This window comes from Ambystoma mexicanum, chromosome 6q, assembly GCF_040938575.1.
Source record: "Ambystoma mexicanum isolate Mex_15411 chromosome 6q, UKY_AmexF1_1, whole genome shotgun sequence".
Taxonomy (NCBI): Eukaryota; Metazoa; Chordata; class Amphibia; order Caudata; family Ambystomatidae; genus Ambystoma; species Ambystoma mexicanum.
The window spans coordinates 274,650,700-274,672,247 of record NC_090937.1 but is presented as its reverse complement, the minus strand read 5'-3'; the positions used below and the strand labels follow the sequence as shown (position 1 = coordinate 274,672,247).

The 21,548-nt window shown below is 41.8% G+C and overlaps 1 protein-coding gene across 4 annotated transcripts in view; it reads left to right on the top strand.

The window, feature by feature from the left end:
* FAM13A (family with sequence similarity 13 member A) overlaps positions 1-21,548 on the top strand; it is a 2,868,510-nt gene that overhangs the window by 358,089 nt on the left and 2,488,873 nt on the right. The window lies entirely within an intron of this gene.

The following is a 21,548-nucleotide window of genomic DNA, read 5'->3' as shown; positions in this document are numbered from 1 at the left end:
CCATACAGACCGGTTTGGAATCGGTCTCCCCAACTCGCCGGCTTTGCTGACTTCACCGGTGCTGCTTTGTTGTAGGAGCCAAGGACAGTACCACGCGGCAATCGCTTCTCCATGCCTTGACTGTTGACGCGGGAGAGCCCCGGGTACCTTTGATATAAAAGTCAGGATTCTTTAGCTGTAATTCCAGGTCTTAGGGTTCCTATTCTCAAAGGCTCATGAAAGATACTGGCTTTCGGTGAAAAGTTCAAGGGCATTTCCCTCCTTTCACTCCTCTTCGGTCTTGCTGTCTCCGCCTTGTATTAAACTGCCATCTTGGAACTTCTGCTTCCTCGTGTGCTTTGCCTTGCTCAGTGTGTGCTCCACCTTTTTATCCGTGTGGGGAAGTGTGATGGAACTGTCCCCTCAGTTGCTGCTGGAGCCGCCTCTAAGCCACTCTGAGGCCTTGACCCACAAGACCCCGGTGGGAGGCAGGATCTCTCAGCATTTGAAAGAATGGCAGGTGTTATTTCAGATGCTTGGGCACTGGAAACAGTAGCTCAAGATTACTGCCTACCTTTTCAGAAAAGGCCTCCGGACCATCCATTGGGATACAACTCTGTCAAAATTCCAGATCCGCTCCTGTTGCAGGAAATTTTAACCCTGCTAGAGAAAGGTGCAATAGAACATGGGTTGGTAGTCCCCATACTTTCTCATCCCAAAGAAGGACGTAGGATTGAGACCCATCTTGGACTTAAGAAACTTGAACAAGTTGCTCAGGAAGGACACGTTCAAGATGGTAACTGTTGTGAAGTGCTTGTTGGTGTGCGTCAGGTGTGTGTGTATTATTGGAAAGGGAGGAGATGTGTTATGAAGTGCTTGTCTGTGTATGTCAGTGCCTGTGATGTCATGTGGAATGTTTGATGATGAATTCTGCATGAAGGTTCTAATCCGTCAGTTGAGCCTGAGTGATGGGACCCAGTGGTTATCCTTTTATGTAGCTTAATGTAACTCTGTAATAAACTATATGTAAGAAGCTCAAGAAGACTACAGAGGTACCATTATTACAGTAACGCTTTCTCAGATCCTTCATGCTCTCCAACTCCAAGACTGGTTGATATCATTGGACCTTTAGGATGCTTACTTTCATGTGCCTATCCATCGCAAGCACAGGAAGTACCTGAGGTTCGCGGTTGGCAGTTCTCACTATCAGTTTCGAGTTCTGCCATTCAGACTGACCTCCGCCCTGAGGGTTTTCACCAAGCTGATGGCGGTAGTGGCAGCGAGTCTCAGGAGAAGGGGAATTCATGTCTACCCTTACCTGGACGATTGGTTAATCATGGCACGTTCACCCGAACAATTCCAGGAACATATAAGCATGACCTGCCACTTCTTACACAGACTGGAATCGTATCATATTTGACTTCTTATAAAATTGAGGGAGAAGCCCAAAGATTCTAATTCATCGGAGCAGTCCTGGATACTTCCTCAGGGAAAGCCTTGCCTCCCGAGGTGAGAGCTCATCACATTCTGCAGATGGTGACAAAATTCCAGAATGCCCAGCATCTGCCGGCCTTCGATTTTCTGAGGTTGCTTAGCCTCATGGCATCCTGTATTTTTCTGGTGCCAGAGGCCAGATTGCGAATGAGATCCCTTCAAAGGCCCCTCAGGACTCAATGGTCCCAATTTTCAGGGAATATGTCAGATCTTTTGCAAGTTCTGGCCAGGGTGGCTCAGGATCTTCTATGGTGGGCTTGCAAGGACAATATTCTCAAGGGAGAATCTTTTTGGTAACCATGGCCGGAGATAGCAGTAGTGACGGATGCCTCACTCACAGGGTGGGGAGCTCACATCAACGAACTAACAATCAGCGGTCATTGGTCTCCATCGGAGTCCAAACTACACATCAACTTTTTGGAGCTGACAGCAATCAGACTAGCGCTGAAGGCCTTTCTGCCCTCTGTACCGAGAAAGAATGTCCGGATAATGACAAACAACACAGTGGCTATGTACTTTCTCAACAAGAGAGGAGATGTAGTGTCACTACCACTGTGCAGAGAGGCAATGCAGCTCTGGTTCTGGGCAATGCAAGAAGGAACCTCTTTGTCTCTAGTTCACCTAGCCGGAGAGCAGAGCACAGCAGTGGACACTCTGAGCAGGCAGAGCAGTGTCCCAAGAGTGGGAGCTACCTCGGGAAGTCCTTCAAGAGATCTTCACCCTTTATGGAACCCCACAAGTGGATCTGTTTGCGACCAGTGTCAACTGGAAGTGCCCTCCAAGAGGAGCTCTAGGGGACGCGTTCGTAGTGGACTGGGAACTTCCACTCCTATACGCGTTTCCTCCAGTCCCTGTGATTTCTCATGTAATCAGGAGGTTGAGAAAGTTCAGGAAAACCATGATCCTAATTGCCCCGGATTTGTCCAGGCGGACGTGGTACCCGGACCTTCTGAACATGTCCATCTGCCCTCCAATACGTCTTCCCCTAAGACAGGATCTTCTCTCGCAAGTAGGAGGTCGGATTTTGCTTTCGGCCAGAAGGCCAGCAACAAAATCCTTGTACCGGTGTCGTTGGAACAAGTTCAGTAACTGGTACAAAGATAAGAATGTGGATCCATACCTATGTAGTACACCTATGTTGGCCAATCGGGGGCTCCAGATTGGTACAATAATAGGATACCTAGCTGCGCTTTCTATTTTAAGCGCTCCTCGAAAGAGGTATCTTACTTCAAAATTCCATTGATTGTGCAGTTTTTAAAGGGTCTCACTAACGTGCACCTTCCAGTCCCATTTCAAGTCCCTGTTTGGGATCTAAATTTAGTATTAAAATTCCTTACATGCATTCCTTTCGAGCCTTTGCATTCTTGTCCGCTAAGGCTTCTCACTTGAAGACAATCCTACTAGTGGCTATTACATCAGCCCACAGGGTGAGTGAGTTACAAGCTCTCTCTTGTAAGCCTCTTCACACCATCTTCCATAAAGACAAAGTTATACTTAAAGTCAAACCTTCATTTCTACCAAAAATAGTCTGGACATTCGCTTGTCTCAAAAGATCACATTGCCATCTTTCTTTCTCCCCCTCATGCAAGTAAGGAGGAAGAAAGGCTCAACAAGCTGGACCCAAAAAGGGCTCTCAGCTTTTATATTTCTAGACTGGCAGAATTTCGGCAAAGTGACCAACTTTTCATTGGATATACCGGCCACAAATTGGGCCTGGCAGTAACAAAACAGACCTTATACAGATGGATCATTTTAGAAATTGGATAATGTTACAGGCTGGCAGGTAAAGAACCTCCAGATGGCCTATAAGGGCTCATTCTACTAGGGGCATGGCGACTTCGACTGCTCTTCAGAGGGGTGTCCCGGGGCAGGATATTTGTGCAGCGGCCACCTGGTCGTCAATGCACACTTTGTGAAACACTATTGTTAATGATTCCACCTAATACCAAGAGGTCTTTTTTGCTAAGGCTGTTATACATACGGTCCATGAGTAGAGTTAATTACACTCCCAAAGCAGTGAAAATTTGGAGGAGGGAGTACTATCTAAGATGAGGAATATGTGGGAGGACACAATCCATTCGAAGAACAAGTTACTTACCAACTGTAACGTTCTTTCAATTGGTTGTTCCTCCCACGTATTCCTCATCGACCCTCCAACCTACCCCACCATACAATTTACGTATTTTACACTCAATGTTCCTTAAGAGCTTACGGTCTAAGGGTACGCCTTATCAACTCCTCAGTTGAGGATATCGAAAAAATAGAACTGAAGCCAACGGGCGCCGCTCGAGCTATTTATACTACGGATGACGTCGGCACTATACGGTAGCCCTCGAGGGACATCAACGCCATGACATCAAGCACAGCGCCCTCTGGTGTGAACATTTGTTTTCCGAAGCAGCAAAGCTGGCGATAGGAATATCTAAAGATGAGGAATACGTGGTAGGAACATCCAATCGAAAGAATGTTACAGTTGGTAATTAACTTGTTCTTATTGATTTTGAAACATTTCGTACGCGCACCGGACAGATTAAACCATATTCAGGCGCAGATGATGACTAAAAGAGACTGGGCATGAGACAGACAGAACTTGACACTGTTGACTTCTGGGTTTATCTGAGGTTTTCAGTCTTTTTCTAAACATGTCCTAGCTCTTACTCGTTCTAATCGCCAGTGGAAGTTGGTTCCAGATTCTAGGTCCAAAAACTTCAAATCTTATATCTCCTCTGGAGACACAATTAGACCGTGGGACGCAGATTAAAAATTTGTCATCCGAGCAGAGCTTTCTAGTTGGACGGTAATGCTTGACTTTCTCTACAAGGTAGTCCGGGGAAAGTCCCTGCAGGCATTTATAAACCAAGCAGGCTACCTTGAACTTAATTCTGTCCTCCACCAAAAGCCAGTGGAGGGATCTCTGCATTGTTGCGACATGGTCCCGTAAGGTGACCAACCATCCTAATTGCAGCATTATGTGCCTTTTGCAGTCTGGCAATCTGTTTCGCTTGAATACCTGCAAGGAGACTGTTGCAGTAATCTAGGTGGGGGTTAGTCATTGCTCCCACCACCACTGCCTTATCCTCTATTGGGATAAAGGGACGTACATTCCTTAAGACGTAGTGAGTTGAAAACTGTCTTTACCTTTGCCCCCACCTGAGCTTCACTACCCAGGTTCTCATGCCAGAACCAACGTAGGTTCTTAATTTTTTTGAGTAGTTGAGTTGTTCCCCTAAAATCAGGGGAAGAGGACCCTTGTCTCTCCACCAGCATTTTGTTCTTTGGGCCAAATAGAGCAATCTCCGTTTTTGTTGTGTTCAACTGCAGATGATTGAGCATCATCCACTCGTCAATCTCCCCCATACACAGATTGATCTTCTTAAAACCATCAGCGATATTCTGAATCTCGATGTAAATCTGAGTGTCATCTGCGTATGAATGATACTGCAAACCGTACTTCTTAAATATGTTAAATATTGGGCGAAAGTATATACTAAAGATTAGTGGCGATAGGGATGAGCCCTGTGGCACCCCACAGTCCAACTCCACACACTCTGAAGTAAAGGCCTCCAGTATAACCCTTTGCGTTCTGTCTTTTAGGAAAGATTGAAACCACTTGACCACCACTTTCGAAGCTTTCCCCTCATGCTTAATATGTTGCAGCATAATGGGGTGGTCCACAGTGTCAAAAGCTGCGACAAGATCCAGCATCAGCAGCACTGTGGACCCCCCACCATCCGCCTCTTTCAGCAAATTGTGTACTGCTACAAGGGCTATCTCTGTACCATATTTTGGACGGAATCCTGATTGTAGCCTATCTAACAGCTTCACCTTAGCCACAAACGCCTGAAATAGACTACAGATGACCTTCTCCAGAATTTTTGTTGGCCATGTAAGATTAGCCACTGGTCGGTAGTTTTTTAGATCCAGGTTAGCTTTTTTTAACTGGGGCTTCACCAATGCTTTTTTCAGGGCATTTGGGAACTGCCCCTCTGTAATGATTTATTCACAAATTTAGTGATGGACGTGATGTTAATTGCCAGCCGTTTAGCTGAATATGCTGGCATTGGACATGACATGACATGTCACAATTGAAGCCTACAAATGACATCAGAGAGAGAACCGTTTCCTCCTCCACCTTTTGGAAGTGGAAATCCTCTTCATCCCCTTTCTTCTCCATTTGTTCTTCTTCAGCCAACTCTGCATACGGCTTTAGACTCCTGGCCATCGCTATATTCCTTTGAATTATAGCTATCTTTTCCTTAAAGAAATAATTGAATTTATTGGCTTGTTCCTTTGATGAAGGAATTGAGCGCATACACGCAGGTTTACTAAATCTCGAGACAGCCTGAAATACTGCCTTAGTTAGCCTGGTTCCCTGCTTATTTAATCTCCTCATGTAAGAAATCCCTTTTGGCGTAAATAGGGCCACTTTATATGTTTTTAAAACTTTGTTTGCTCTAGCAGCATTGTTATTAGATTTGCTCTAGCAGCATTGTTATTAGATTTGCTCTAGCAGCATTGTTATTAGATTTGTTAAGTCTCCAGGATTTATTGATTTGCCATAGTTGTTTCCATAGCAGGACAAAGGCAGGACCAAACCATGTTTTAGATTTCCTATTTGTTTTCAATTTCAGTGGGGCGTATTTGGAGCAAATGCCCTCCATGATATCCATCCCCATGTTAAAAAATTCTTCACAACTTAGAGAGGGGTCAATATTTGCTAATTTAGCCTGTATTTCTGCCCCCAATATTTTATCCATGTCAGCGACTGAGCGCCTCCACATTTGGGGCATTTCCCAACCTTTTCCCATCTGTCGCTCATTCCTTGTTAATTCAAATAGCTGGACGCAAAGGTCTGACCATAAAATAGGGAGTGTCTCTAAAAAACAAACTGGCTTGCCCCTTGAGGCCAACAGGTCTAGACAGTGTCCTTTATTGTGAGAGGACAAGGTGGTAAAAATATTCAGGCCATGGTTGTCAAGAGTCTCTGCAAGAGCAACTGAATATGGGTCAGTAGTACTGTCCAGCCAAAAATTCCAATCATCAATACAAAGGAGCTCGCTATATTTACTACCAGTTAATGTTAAATATGTCTCCAGTGATTCAAAGAAGTTACCTATTGGCCCCTCTCTGAAACCCCCACTAGAAAGCTTAAACTTAGGAACAGTTAAAAGCCCAGCTGTAAGAGGATTCAATTCAGCACTACAGCTAAGTCAATGCCTAGTCTGGGATACTGAATGGAAACCCTTATTGATATATCTTTATGTCCAGTTCATGAGTTCTGGATGACTACCCCTATATAACACCCCTCTCTTGGAAGCCCCCTGACCCAAGAAGTAGTTCTGGTTTGCAAGTTAAAAGGTTTATTTGCGAATTTAAACAATATATATATATATATATCACACTTATAATAAATTAATAATTGAATATCACACTTAATCTGAGCAGTAATCAATAATGATAGTCTGGCACTAGCACACTTCTTTATAATCAATGATGAGTGGTTATAGGATGGATAAGATAGCAACAATACTTTTATGGTTTCAAATGGATGCAAGGTGGATTGAAAATGCAGTACAGAAAATAACTTGATAGGGTTTCAGCAAAAGACAATGTAATCACTTTTCTCTGGCAATTCACTCCCCCCCCTTTAAGCAATGCAAGGAAATGGAAGGAAAGCACACAGTTCTCAGAAATGCAATCAAATGTAATTCAGTTCACCCCAGCAAGCTTAGAGAAAACAGGTATGAGTTTGAAATGCAGGCAAAAGTGCTTTGAATATGGTGTCAATGCAGTGAGAAATATGCTGAGAAATGCTTTTAATTCCCTTCAGGAGGTTCAGGTATCTAGTTAATATGAGTTCAGGCTCACTCTAGCAATGATTCAGGGATGGTTCTTAAGAGGCAAACGAATTTTTAGCAAGGAAAGAGATGACTGCTGATGGTTACACGTGGCTGGATTTTTAACCAAATCGCGGTAAAATTTGCAGATGCGTGAATCACGATTACGGCAAAAGTATAAGGAGTAGCAAGTCGGTTCTAAGCTTGTCGGTTCCAGAGATACGGACGATTAAATAAAGGTAGTTTTTCGGATTTGAAATTTTAAAAGTTCAAAGCGATAGGTTACAGCTTGCAGCTAGAAAATGACAGGTGACAGGCGGCAGTTCTGGTTAGATTAAAATAGTTTGGATTAGATTATTTTAATTAAGAGATTGGTTCTGCACAGTTCTGCTAGGTACTCGCAATATATTTTTGAATTAGGCTTCACCACGGATCTGGTCAGGTTTTGGACTGGACTCTGGTTCTGCTAACAGCGGTCTGGGTCACTCTGGATCTCTGGCCTCTGGTTCTGGATACTGCTCTGCTTTCTCTGGGTACAGCACTGCTTCTGGATCTTTCTGCACAGCTTTCTCTGGACCCAGCGCTGATCTGCACGGCTCCTGGATGCTGCTACCGCTGTTAGGTTTGCTGGATGCTGAGGCCTACTGAGAAGAGTTCTCAGTTTGTGGGTTTAAGCCCTTGCTTTTAGTTCTGAATCAAGTTCTTTGGAGTTTTAAAGTCTAAGTGTTGAATCTGGTATCTTCTGGATGTTGTATGGTCCGGCAGAGCGCGTTGCAGCAAATGAAATTGAATCCCCTCTCTAGCTTCCAGTGGCTCTTTTTATGTCTTTTGAAAGTGGGTGTGTGTGCAGCATCACTAGCCAGCCCTTCTTTCAACTTGTCATTGGCCCAATTCTCCCCTCTCCCATGATTGGGGAAGGAACTGTGAGTCAGAGTGATGCTGTAGGTTTTATGGGTCAGAGGATCCTCCCCTAGTCAGTTTGCCCACAAATCTATATTTGATCAAAATACACATTTCTCAAATACATAGTGGTTTGTCATTGCATGTACATATTACCTATCACACGAAGTAGTCTCTGTCCCAAATCTGCTCTTCCTGAGGGCTTGCATTCAGAAACTGCAACATTTTCGATTTTAGTGGGTTATGCAACCTTGGTTCTTCATTAAAAATTATACACATATACACGGCCTGTCGATACATATTCCAGTAAATTCCCATGTCTCTAGCTTAAACACAGAGTCTGTAGTATCCATAAATAGCGGGGTTTTACCCCAGAACATCACACAAATTCCCAACGCGTCTTAAAACGTGCACAAAAAATTCACAAGAATTATGGTATCATTTAAATAATTTTGACAAGTCCGCACTGTGAGTTATACATCTTTCTTAGAATCATATTCTGGCCAACAGGGGTGTGTCTTTTCAGGTCACATGGTGTAGAAACCAGTTTATCCAGTTTCTGCCAAGCTCAGAGACCCTGCCCCTCCCAGCTTCTGCCAAGAGGAAGCTATTTTACGGCCACCCTAATAAACCATCTGCCTGGGCCCAGGACAGGCCTTTGTTGAACTCCCTGTAGCTGCTCCACCCCTAATCTAATCAGAGAGGTGACAACTCCTTTTGGCAAGGGGATGAGTGGCTGAGCAGGTTTTAACTCCTGTGGGGGTAGATGTCAGGCAGAATTCAGTTTCATTAAGCCAGGTTTCAGATAAAATGTCACTTTTTGTTCCCCAGTTTAAGTCAAGACAATTTTTACATATGCAGCTAGAATGCTGATTCTAAGTTCAAAACTATGACATTTCAACAGTGACAAACTATGTGACACTCAAAGTAGGTCACTCAGTTCATTTAAACATTTTTGATTTTTGGTAGTTTTAAATCCAGTTTCAGTTAGGCTGCTGCAGACCTGCAGAGCTCAGCCAGTCTTGTTATGAACATTGTTTTGGGGCTCTTCAACTTCCCAGATTTAGTATGCACACATACTTCATTCTGCCAGATGTCCACTGGTGTTCAGTGAGATTTTTGGATGTGTTGCAATGTTTGAAAATAGGCATTTTGAGCTGGCATTCAGGGAAACAAAAGGTGATTTTAAAGTGCGTTTTTTCCTTTGGCACACATTTCACTCATGGCACCCCGGCCCATCCTGCTCGCACTGGTGGGTGGCAAGTTAGGCAACCATTTTAGTGTGCACAAACTGCGTGGTTCTCCTGGATTCTGGCGCACATGTGGGCTTTTTGGCCATCTTGGATTTTCTAAGCCCACAGCACCAAATGTTGCAGCATGATAGCTCAAACGTGGGTCAGGACACCCAACACAGCAGAGGAAGAGCGAAGAACACAAGAGGGGCTATAATGGACAAACCTCTTGTTAATAATTGGAGGGGGCTTGCTTATAGTAAGATTTATGGTGAAGTTTGCTATCCCAATGGGACAGATGCGACATGTCTGTGTTCAGCTGACACGCATTAAAAAGAGAATGGTTACTTTTACAAGTGCACAATTACTTAAGGGTCCAATTGCCTCCCGGTCGACTCAAAATGTTCAGAGTTATATCTGACTCTCATGTTCTGTCTTCAAAATAATCGGACACCTTAGCCCCAATACTAGCATCAATAAACCCAGATGCAGGAACAATCGGTGGTGTAATTAACCATTGAGAATGCTATAAAAAGATTTGACGCGTTATAAAGGCCATATCATAGCATATCGTATATCGCGCCTTGAAACACTTGTGTATAGGTGTCATGCCATGGCTGATCTGGGATCGCTGGAAAAGGGGCCACCGTTAAGTTGTGCCAGCACGTGTTTTCCTTCCGTGCCTTGCCGATCTAGTTGTTCGTCTTCACGTCCTGCCGGAAGTATTTAGCCCATCTCATCCGGGTTTTCAGACGCGTTGCAACTTTTGGTTTCCCTTTGTTGTTACGCTCCGTGAGTTTTCCCTTGCGATACACGTCTGCTTTCTGTCTTCCGCTGCTTTCGTGTGGATTCTTCCCCGCTTACCTCCAGAACTCCTGCCGCCTGGCTCCTCCTCCTTCTTCGGTCCTCCAGACTTCTTGTTTTCTTCCCTGCCCTTCACTTTACCTACCTGTTTCTGTTCGCTTGTCTTCTTTCCGTTCTTCTTCCCGCCTGTCTGCTCGTGCACTTCTTGTTCCATCATTTGCTGTTACCTCCCGTTCTGAGTGCTTCCCGCCATTGGATCCTTCATACCATTCTGCCTTCCGTGGAGTCGATCAACAGCTGTCTTCCATCCTTGTGGTTGGGGTTTTTTATGCCTCGGGCTTTTTCCCCATTCCTGACAGTCACAGGGAATCGACCACAGCCTACTATTCTAGTGGCACTGTGGCGTCCTTCCGTGGCCGTCCTTACCTTCTTAAAAAAAAGGAGAAACCAACCCTAAGAGGAAAGAAGAAAAGAGACCCCAAGCCACAGATTAAAGGTGAGGAGGAAGGGGAAGAAGAGGAGACAGAGTTTTCCTCAGAGGAAGAGGACATTTCTGAACCTTATGATATGGCATTTATAACACGCCTATTATCACATCATATCATTACTGTCGTAAGGAATAGCTGTGGCTAAAGACCAGGTCTCCTGCAAACCTTTTAGACTAAAAAATAGCCTTGAAAGTGTATAAGGAGAGTATTGCTTTAGCCAAAGACTCGAGCCTTCAGAAACAGATTGATCTTGCTCAGAACAGACCAAAAGCTATATTTAAAACTGTAAAAAAAATCTTGCCCGCCGTGTACAATTCGGTATTTCACTCCATCCTTGTCCCTGGCAAATTAATTTAATTTGTTATTTACATATAAAATTGATCAGATTAGGAAAAATTTCAATCTTGAGTTCTCGTATTTACCAGTAACCATATCTAATAATAATATGAAGGCTAAAGAAGATCAGACATGCCCCAAGTTTATGTTTAAAACTGTGGATCTGGAGACAGTCCACAACCTCACGTCTAAGCTAAAGCTCACTAATCATAATTAGGATCCCATTCCTGTCTATTTAGCTAAACGACATGTGGCAGCTCTAAGTGGGCCTGTTTTATCTGTCATGAATACCTCATTAACTCAGGGGCTTTTCCCAATGGAGCTGAAAAAGTCTGATCTTACCCCCCCTAATAAAGAAAAACATATTGGACCATAAGGTATTTGCTAATTATCGTCTCATTGCAGGTTTATCCTGGCCATCCAAAATCCTGGAAAATATCGTCACGGTGCAACTACAAGAATACCTGGAAGATCAGGTGATACTGGATTTGCACCAATCAGGATTTAGGCCAGGACGTAAGACCGAGACAGCACTTGTGTCATTTTGGGACGATATTTTGAAGGGTGCCGATGAGGGTGAAATCAGCATGCTAGACCTCTCAGTAGCCTTTGACACAGTTGACTTTGATATTCTTATCTGAAAACATTTTACAGTGGCTCAGTTATCCAATGAGTCATTGCAATGGTTCACATCCTTTAATCAAACTTAGCAAGTTAAATTGGGGACATTTATCTCTGATTCTTTATCTTCTGCCTCAGGGCTCTGCCCTGTCCCCGTTGTTAACATTTACATTCGCCCTTTGCTGGATATCCTCTGGGAACTCGGCTTGCATTACCATTCCTATGACGATGACACACAGATTTATGTTCGGCTAAACGAACCTATGGAAGCAATATATAGTGTTGGCCTGTACTAGCAAAATAAAGAGCTGGATGGTGGCTAATAAGCTTCAACTGGATCCAAATAAAACTGACGACGTTCCAAGACAAAATTGGCTGAAGTCTCACACCCTCTGTCATGTCCAGAACACACTGAGGTCTCCACATCATTTGGAGCTAAGGTAAAGAATCTTGGATGTATCTGGTAGACAAAGTTAAACAGATTTTACATTTTAATTTACCTGCAGATTGCAGCTTATTACTATCTTAAATTGGTAAAATCTCTACTACCGCTGATTTCACACAGACTGTCCACTGCACTGGTAGTCGGTGTACTGGTGAACTCCTGGTTAGATTACTGCATTGCCCTACAAATGGGAATTCCAAAATGTCAAATCCAATATCTGCAGGTTGCTCAAAACTCAGCCGTTAGGCTGGTTTTCTCATTCGTTGCCCAGACGTTCACCCATAGGCAGTGCTCCAGATAAGATTTTGAGGTGGGAGTATTTTACTCCCTATTTTTAAACTTTGAGAGTAAATGTGATTTTAAGAGAGTAAAAATGACTATTCTCCTTTGCAAGAGAGTAAAATGTATGTGACATCCAGCTGACGTGTGCAAAAAGTATATGGAAATCATTAGTATGCGGCAGCTTTCTGCATTGTGACAGAATACACCTTTCAATATTTATCTAAGGTTTGGCTATTTGATCTCTCCTGTATATACTTAAATGTTGAAATCAAAAACCTAGCCAATTACATAGTAAAGCAAACATGAATTGTATTGTGTGTTTTGAGGTTCGATAGCAGAATTGTCTTTTGATGTTTAATGAAAGTCCTCATTTCCTGGAGTTATTAGTACCTAATGGTATGCCAATGTTATGATACAACAGTGCAGCGAGGCACAGACTCCATGCTAAATTCTTTATCTAATCTAATGGTCAAATGGTTATTTATATAGCGCTTTTGGCAAATCACTGTACATGGAACATATTTGTCACAATCATCACCAAACCAATGTTGGTATGTCTTTATCAACCTCGAAAGGATGAAACGCTGAGTTGGCCTTGCCGGGATTCAAACCTGCAACCTACAGATCATGCACAGATTGCAGCAACAAGTACTCAACCGGCTGAGCTATCTTATTGGCTAACACCCTTCATAGGTCGGTTAACTGAGTATCGACTGAGGTATAATAATCACAGTACCTAGATGTTGGATGAACCATTAATGAAGCACTATATAAAGTTAAATACCTATGTGGATTATATCACAGGAACATGTTTTGCTGACTTTCTATTTATATTTAATTGTAGTCTTGAAGATTTGAGAGGCTTGAACACCTGTGATTGGTGTAATGACGATCACTCACCCTTGAGCAAAGACTCTGCTGCCACTGACCATTTATAGTAATGTACCCCACTGACAGCAAGGTTGAATGGATGTAAACTATACTGTGCATAGCCATCATTTTACACACTGTTTTTAGAGTGTAAATTAAATTATAAGTGTAAAAATGATCTGCCTCTGCATGATTATGCACATAGCACCGGAACTCTGAAAAATACAATTGTGCAATACTGGTTTGCTTTCACCGTAAAAAAAAGCATACTTTTCTACAAAATATTAATTCTCAATTGTAACTTAGTTTTCCATCTTATTAATTATACAATCCTAAAATTCTAGGAAAATATGCACAGTGCTTCTGAAGCTGAATGGAAAGAAACCATTCCTTTTATCACAGTGTGCAGTTTCTTTTTTTGAAAGGCTTCAGAGAAATACATTCTGTTTCAGAGGTGGCTTGCAATTACATCCATGTAGATAAAAATCAAAAGAAGCCTTCTAGTTTCTGTCAAGTAACCTGACCGTTGCACTGCCCTCTGCTCTAAACCTGTGTGTAAATGTACACAGGAAAATAATAAAGCTGTCGTATTTACAAGATTTTCATGCGGAAAAAGGCCTAGTACGCACCTTCTGGAGGCCTGCCCATAGGAAAAAACTGAAGACCGATCTCTTTGATTAAATGTGCTTGATAAATCTGGCTTTCTGGTTGTCTTTGTTTCATCTGCGCCCAGTTGAAATTCTTTGCTTGGATTCCATATGGATGTGCGTTCTACAAATAATCAAATCAAATCATGTGCCAGACACAATTCCTTAAACTGAATACGCTTTTCTATAGATAACCAGTGAAGTGTTCACAGTACTGACGAGATGTGTGCACTCCACATCTCAGATTAAAGATCAAGCTTGTAGCAGATTTCTGGACAATTTGCAATCTCTGTATATCCATCTTGGGCAACCCGAAATAAAATGCATTACAGTAGTCCAGCCGGCTAGCTATGAATGTGTTGACCAAATGAGATTTGTGCAAAAAAGCTTGCATAATCGGGAACCTTTTTTAGAGTGCACAGATGGAAAAATAAGTGCAAAAGACTCTGCTAATGTGAAAACCCAGTGAAAGTGAGGGGGTCAGCCAGTTCCAAGATCACTTACTTTCTGCGATTGAGTGGGTCAGGATACAAGAGAAGATGGCCAATATTTATCGAACCATCAATGCTGCATTAGGACTTTGCTGCTGAATTATGAGAGAGGTTCATTTGAGAGCAGTCAGAGGAATTTGAGCATAAGATTATTTCTGTTTTCTGAATATTGCACTTCATCCAGAGACTAACCTGTTCCAAGCGGCCTTGAAAAAATGTTCTGGTGAACTTTTAGTACTGCAAGCAAAAAACTAGCCGAGTATCATTATCGTAGATAGAATGGAGGCCTCAGAAGTCTGAATTATATTGGTCAAAGGCAGCAAATAGAGGTTAAAATGTAGTGGGTTGAGTGAAGAGCCCTGTGGAACCTCACAAGTAATTGGTATTTTTGAAAATTTTAAATGGGCACTATTACAGAGTAGAACCTCTAGTAAAGAGGATAACCAAGCCAAAATGTTTTCTCTGAAGCTAATAGTGCAGACGTGCTCACCTTTGACTTGGGATGGCTCCTTCCTTGTGCCTTCTTCTGGAGAAAGCATGCTCCGAGTCAGTTTGACCTTCTTGAGTGTAGTCAAATCTGAGAACAGATATAGATGTTCCTTACCGGTCTCCACCGTGCCTAACTGCTAGTAACAGGTCAAGTCAAAGGGGGAACCTGAGGGTCGTGCCAGCAATCGGGGTTGAGGGAAGGCCAAAATGCAGAAAAAAGCCTGGTGATATCCAGTGCAGAAATTAAGTATACTGGCAGTATTCCAGGTAGGACCCCCATGGAGAATCAGAAGACACATTTGTAGAAAGGATAGTGAGGCAGAAAGAAAGGAGAACAAAAACTGGTAAAGAGAGTAAACAATTTGAAAAGCATCTCACCCGCTGAAGGACTGGCAGAATATGATGGTTGTGATGCAGAGCGCTTCACGTTCTCTGGTGTAATGAGGAATCTGAGCATTTGTGGTGCCCTCCATCTTGGAATAAACACTAGACAGGTAACAGTGGTTACCGTTTTAGCGCAATGGGACTACTCAACGTTCCCTTCTCCAAAGGTGCCAGAAAGACCAGCGGGTCACAATGACAACATGTTAGCAGAACAGAATGATTTTATTGGACCGCTATGCCTTATTCAACACCACTGACCAATCCACACCCTGCCTTCATCCATTGCAGCTGAAACACCTTATCCTCCACTCTGGCCAGGATTAAGCCCAACTTCAATGTTGCCTAGAAGGTCAGGTTCTTCAAAAAGATTGTATTTGAGCTGTTCTCGCCACTTGCATCAGTTTGTTAGGATATGGAATTGGTGAGATACGGGAACATTTTGCCAGATCTGTAGGATCCGGGGAAGCCTTCTTCAATAAGGTTGTGACTGGCCAACTTCTGGTAGTCTGGAGCTGTGCTCATGACAAAAGAGCTGTTAATCACTTGACAAAGGTCCTACGCCACCAGGGATTTAACCTTCTTAATCCTAGATACCAGGGTTCATGAGGGGAGCCATTTGGACGATGTACTGCCATAATCGCTAACAATGAGGAGGTAGACCTGAGGCAGAGATTTTGGTCGAAATAGTGTCATCTGACAAAGATTAAAGCAAATGAAAAATGTATAGTGATACAGAAGTTTGGGTATACCGGATAGTTGGCGCACTTGGGTGTTTGAGGGTAAAAAGTACACTACATATTTGTCAACAAATGGATAGCTGCACATCCTTCAATGCAGAGACTCACCCCTTTGCCTCTACAAGTTAAACTGTAATGATACTTTCTGGGCTATGGGCTTCTCCTTAACTCTCTATTCTATGTATTCCTAAATGAAAAACCATGCTGCTACTGGCTTGAATATTGTTGATATATGCTTATGAGGTTATGAAATTTCATCTCTCATTATCCTAATCTCATATCAAATTTCATGGATATTATACAAGTGATGATTTTGTATTTTCTGATTTTTGTAAATTATTTGTATATTGTAAAGCCTTGAAAACGACCAGCGGCCGAAACCCGTGTCGGCACAGTGCAATCAATGGGAAAAATAACCAATAACAATGTTATGTTGTAATTAAGCATGCAAATCTGTTTAGAGAATTAATTAAGGAGAAGCGTATTTCCCAGAAAGTATCCTTATTACTGAAAAATGTATTGGGGAGATAGAACCTAATTCACTCTGAGGTTTTTGATCGAGGAAAAAATTAGGCAGATTTTTACAAACGCTTAAAATGCTTGATGAGCTCTGTTGTCCGATAGCTCTGAACTCTTTCACTCCATTTCAAACAGCTCTTTAATTATATTGGAACTTGAATGATTCCACCTGTAACAATACAGCCATTTAGACTAAGTGCTGGAGATACCAGGTTGTTCCACTCCCACTTATTTTCTTGATAGTTCAAACGAATGCAGGAGCTAGCTGACATTTTTTGATAGTATTTTTTTAACAATTTAGAGGGATCAGACACAAAGACCTTTTTATCCTCTAAGGAAGATGAATGTGCAAAAGAGCTAGATTTTCTAACTGGATGTTGTCCCAATTTTGTCAAATATGACCATCCTATGATGGCAGACAGAAACAATATCAAGTGAGTCTTTTTAAAAAGGAATATTAGCATGGTCCGACTATGGAAGAAAGAAAGGAATACCGGCTTTTACTATACCTGAATTATGCCCTGCTCTATGGGGAGGGGATAGCACAAGTTGTGTCAAGACAAGATTAGAACTGATATTATTAGAATCCTTTATCCAGAAGCTAAGATCTTCTAAAATTGCATGGCGATAACAAAAAAGAACCCTGGATATCACGTCCTCAAAAGAATGCAGGAAATGCCAGGCATAAGGTGAAAAAATCAGTTGTATTTGAAGCATTAGCAGAAATGCTTCATTTAAAATGCAATGTTGAGTCAAGTCCTGGGATACATTAATTAGGCTAATATATACTAGGAGACAGAGTTCAGTAACTGTCAATAACAGCTGCAGACAGGTGTTGGCGTGGTGCGGCGTGTACATACCTCGACGGCTTTCTTCCCGATCGTGGATAATGTAAACTCTTCTAGTGCAGTGCTTTTGCTCTTCGCCAGCGTCTCTAACAGGGGCGCGTTACAGTAGCACAGTGTGTATATTGGTTACTATGGTGATCATGCGTGGTTGTGCTCGGAGCTCTGAACGTCATGCTACGTGGTCAGAAAATAGGACGGCCATATTGGAACAAGTCCAATCATTGTAAATACAAATAACTCGAGTCCTTAAAGTGACATTATGTTAATGTTGATCACGAAGGTGCTCTAGTGTATCAGCGCTCGAGAGTCTGAAAGTGAAACTGCAAGTTAGGAAGAAACGATCTGCCAGAATCGGATGTGTCTGGTAAAAGAACACACAAAACATTGGAGTCGGGCTAAATGATCTCCATTATTATCATACTGGCCACACCTCAAGGGAGTCAATGAGAAAAACAAGGCAAATATGCACGGGAGAACAGGGTGACGCATGAAGCCCTCTTAGTAATATAGTACAGGAAAGGGGGGATCTTCATTAGGTGTGTCGCTTGCCTACAGATGCCAGCTGGTGTCTTTAGGATACTAGGGTTACTGGTCTATAATAACATAGTGTATAGGTATAGGGCTAGTGTGCAACAAACGAGATGGTATAAATATGGCTCATCCCTCAATAGTATGTCACACTGAAACATTATCAACCACCTATAAAATGCCCATTGGTAAAATGTAAATCCCATCATGTTGTACAAATCAACTTAAATATCCGTTAATCTCAGGGGTACGGTACCATATATGAAGCGATTGATGGTTAGTTATACATATTATGGGACCCAATGGAGGACTAGACCTATTGTCATTAGTTATATTCAATATTAACATTACATGGCATATGATAACTTCATAATCAAACATTTGGGTTCCGTATAGTCCAAGACACAATGCCTGTTAGCTAGAAGACATATTCTGATTCACATAGATTTTGTAACACTAATGTACCTCGATTCTAAGTTTACATGGCATAAGTTTGCTACAAAATGAGACCTCATATCTAACAGAAGTAAATAAGTATTAGATTGAATTTGGTATTTGATTTTAGGAAGCACATAGTACATAATCATTGGCGAATTTTATGCCATTCTACAGAGTCGTTCAGACCTCTAGTATCTCTTTGTAATCAGAAAAGAATTTCTTGTTCTTTCCTTAGAAGTCTATTCTCTAATGTTTGTGGGTTGCCACCTGTTAGTGATAAAAGTATAGTCCAGGTAAAGTCTTCATATTCATGTTTGGCCTGGATAAAGTGCTTAACCATTGGTGCATTGTCAGTTTTGTTTTTAAGACCGCTCCGGTGTTCATGATCCGTACTTTAATTTTACGTATGGTTTTGCCCACATACATCAGGCCACATCTACATTTTATTAGGTAAACTACATAATTGGTGTTGCAATTAGTTAGGGTTTTTTGTGTCCATGGTTTGGAGAGTCCTACATCAATCTCTTTACTTTTGTAATGGCCGCTTACCGGTGGCAAGCCCCACAGTGTGGTCAGATTCACAGGGTTCTGAACGAGTGGTTTGAGTCTACTGCCACTTATTCTGTTGCCAATGGTGGTGGTACTTTTATAGGCAAACATTGGTGTCGGTAACGTTGTCCTCGTTGTTTTAAAGATTTTCCACTCTTTGGTAATCACATTCTTAATTTTGAGACTGAGATCCGTGAATGTGTTCACACATACAATTCTTTCATCCTTGGGTTTCTTTGGTTTTTCTTCTAACAATGCTTTGCTTAGTAATGACCACAGCTCTTCACGTGTAGAGCCATTTCAAGAGCTCCACCACACTCTTTCTGCCACGACTCATCGCACAGCTCATTTTCTGATTTCTTTTGTCAGGTGAGCACCATTTTAAACTACTTTTTGACTGAAACTATTTAACCTCTCAAGCCCAGTTTTTTAGCTCCTTCGAGAAACACTGATTTAGGTTTCTCTTGTATTTATTACAGAGTTCAGGCTATTTTTAGCTGACTACAACCTGATTGACTTATGGTGTGAGCCCCCACTAGCACCGCGAAAGGTAATGATAACCTATCACTTGGTACTCTATTTTCCCACTTAGGGGAATTTGACAGATACTCTCTAGCTAGTTCCAACCTCCTTAACTGTCCTTCTCATTCTGTTTTATCTACAGGTTGCACGCGTACTCTATACTGTCCCACTGACATAACAGTGTATGCTTTTAATTTGGATTTTTGTTATTTTTATTAACTCTCCTGATGAAAGTTCTCTGAGTAAACCTACCAAGAACAGAAACATGTTGAGCCAAAGTTCTGGATGTTTACAGGACTAGACCAACTGATGTTATCAAATAATAATCAGAAACTGTACTAACTGTACTACATAGCTATTGATTTGCTGAATGTAATGTATATCTATGTGTTACCATACCATTTGTTGGAAATTGACGAAATCCTTTCTTTTTTAGATGTTGATCTTAATAGTGTTTATGTATAGGAATTTATGCTTTGATATTAGTGATGTGATTTAGAACTTTTGTGTATTAAAGATATATTAAGTATTTTAGATACCTGATGGTGGTGTTCAACCTGTTATTGAACTCTGTCTCCTAGTATATATTAATGTTTTCTCCTGCCGGGTATAGACAGAGTAGTTCTTTAATTCCACGCTCTAGTGGATAACTAACTACCGGGATTCCTCTTTAACTAATAATGTACATTAATTAGGCAACTGTTTTTGTGGTGAAGTAAATCAGATTCCTGTTGCAGCACCATTTATACACAACTTTTAATTTTAAATATAACTCTGCCGCAGGGGATTGGTTCAAAAAACGCTACACCTGTACGTGTTTGTTTCTTGTACTGGCGAAATTTCATCCGCGTGTTGGAAAAGCTAATCGTAAGAGTTCCAAACAACAAAGAAAAACATTTAAATTGGAATCTGATAACGTTATATACTGTTTATAGTTGGCATTTTGAGAAAATAATTGCTGACCTCAAAATGTGTTAATATTCAATTGGAAACCATTCCATTGATTGAATTGTAAATTGGTTCATGTGTAAAATTATGTATAATTTGAATAATGAAGTAAAAATATTTATTAGAAAAATTTAAGAGTTCATGATATATTTTTTTCGCAGTGCAAGTGGACAGTCTTTGTAAATTTTGGCAGCATAAACTGATTTAGCTTTTTTAATGTCTTTATATATAATAGCAGCAAATCCTCCTTTATGTAATGAGCAATTCTACCTGATTACTTGGTAGTAGCCCAGAGGAGCAATGTCATTGAGTGTGATCCACCAGCCCTTTTTCAGTAATGCAAATTAAGTGAAATACTAAGGTTGTGGATTGTCACCTGTTTTTTTTGCCAGTCAGTGGGCATTAAGGAGCAGTTATGGAATCGAGGGCTTTCCAGTAAGATAAATGCAAATTATTTACGTTCAGGGCTGAACAGGGGTGTTGCTAGGACTGGAATAGATCTGGGGCTAGACTGATGTCGGGGCCCGGGGCTAGCCAGCCTTTTGGTTGTTGCCCCTGAGGTTTTATCCGGGGCTACAACCAAAAGACCTGGGGCTAGCCCCCTCAGGCCTTTCCTAGCAACACCTCTGGGGCTGAAGATGAAATAATCACACTCCTTGTGTAAAACTTGATTATTAGTAATAGTTAATTACAGAACAGTTACTACCCCCAACATGACCAAGCGGAAGCCAAGAGCCTATATGATCAGGTAGTAGTTGAAACAATTCCAAGAAGCAGCTTATTGGTAATTAATAGGAGTGTGTATATTGGGTGTATTTGCCCTAGAATGACTTGAGAGGGATTGCACATAAGCTTTCACAATAGGGCACTACACACAATTTACAGGGGTGGTCCAATTTTAGATGGCCATTAACCTGTTCAGAGAAAATGGGATTCACTTGCCCATTTCTCATTGAGCTAGACATAGCTGCTGCAGGTCTGCTGAACAAGCCTGTAAGGGTCCCTGTGTGCCAAATCAATATATTTTGATCACATTCGTCAGACCCGCAATTGTGGGAAGTGCAAATCCATCACAAGTAACACAATCGAATCAATGAGTAATTCAGTAGAAAAAAACAACCTGTGCTACAGCCCATGGCACAAAGGCACATCCAAAATCA